The sequence below is a fragment of the Dipodomys ordii genome, unplaced genomic scaffold (genome assembly GCF_000151885.1).
Source record: "Dipodomys ordii isolate 6190 unplaced genomic scaffold, Dord_2.0 Scaffold159, whole genome shotgun sequence".
NCBI lineage: Eukaryota > Metazoa > Chordata > Mammalia > Rodentia > Heteromyidae > Dipodomys > Dipodomys ordii.
This window is the reverse complement of record NW_012267375.1, coordinates 1,049,691-1,051,549: the sequence shown is the minus strand read 5'-3', so window position 1 is coordinate 1,051,549 and position 1,859 is coordinate 1,049,691.

Sequence of the window (1,859 nt, the reverse complement as noted above, 5' to 3'; positions counted from 1 at the left end):
CCCACGTCTGCTCACACCCGCACTCTCCTCACTGTCCCACGTCTGTACACACCCGCACTCTCCTCACTGTCCCCCGTCTCCACACACCCACACTGTCCTCACTTACCCACGTCTGCTCACACCCACACTCTCCTCACTGGCCCACGTCTTCTCATACCCACACTCTCCTCACTGTTCCACGTCTGTACAAACCCTCGCTCCCCTCACTGGCTTCCGTCTTCTCACACCTACACACTCCTCACTGTCCCACCTCTGAACACACCCACACTCTCCTCACTGTCCCACGTCTGTACACACCCGCACTCTCCTCACTGTCCCCCGTTTGCTCACACCGCACTCTCCTCACTGTCCCCCGTCAGCTCACACCCACACTCTCCTCACTGTCCCTCTTCTGCTCACACCTGCACTCTCCTCACTGTCCCACGTCTCTACACACCCTCACTCTCCTCACTTTCCCACGTCTGCTCACACCCGCACTCTCCTCACTGTCCCACGTCTGTACACACCCGCACTTTCCTCACTGTCCCACGTCTGCTCACACCCACACTCTCCTCACTGTCCCCGTCTGCTCACACATGCACTCTCCTCACTGTCCCACATCTGCACTCACCCACACTCTCCTCACTGTACCATGTCTGCTCACACCCACATTCTCCTCACTGTCCCTCGTCTGCACACACCTGCACTCTCCTCACTGTCCCACGTCTGCACACACCCGCACTCTCCTCACTGTCCCACGTCTGCACACACCCACATTCTCCTCACTTTCCCACGTCTGCTCACACCCGCTCTCTCCTCACTGTCCCACGTCTGTACACACCCACAATCTCCTCACTGTCCCACGTCTGCTTATACCCGCTCTCTCCTCACTGTCCCACGTCTGTACACAACCACAATCTCCTCACTGTCCCACGTCTGTACACACCCACACTTTCCTCACTGTCCCACGTCTGCTCACACCCACACTCTCCTCACTGTCCCACGTCTGCTATCACCCACACTCTCCTCACTGTCCTACGTCTGTACACACCTGTACTCTCCTGACTCACCTACGTCGGCACACACCCACACTGTCCCACGTCTGCTCACACCTACATTCTCCTCACTGTCCCACGTCGGCACACACCCGCACTCTCCTGACTGTCCCACGTCTGTTCACACCCGCAGTCTCATCACTGTCCCACATCTGCTCACACTCGCACTCTCCTGAATGTCCCACGTCTGCATACACCCGCACTCTCCTCACTGTCCCACGTCTGCACACACCAGCACTCTCCTCACTTACCCACGTCTGCTCACACCCACACTCTCCTCACTGGCCCACGTCTTCTCACTCCCACACTCTCCTCACTGTTCCACGTCTGTACAAACCCTCTCTCCCCTCACTGGCCCCCGTCTGCTCACACCTACACTCTCCTCACTGTCCCACGTCTGTACACACCCGCACTCTCCTCACTGGCCCACGTCTGTACACAACCACACTCTCCTCACTGGCCCACATCTGTACACACCCACACTCTCCTCACTGTCCCCCGTCTGCTCACACCCACACTCTCCTCACTGTCCCACGTCTGTACACACCCACACTCTCCTCACTGTCCCACGTCTGTACACACCCACACTCTCCTCAGTTACCCACGTCCGCTCACACCCGCACTCTCCTGACTGTCCCACGTCCGTACACACCCGCACTCTCCTCAGTGTCCCATGTCTGCACACATACACACGCTCTCCTCAATGGCCCACGTCTGCACACATCCACATTCTCCTCACTGTCTCACGGATGTACTCGCCTGCACTCCCCTGACTATTCCACGTCTGTACACACCCGCATTCTCTTCCCTGTCCCACGTCTCTAC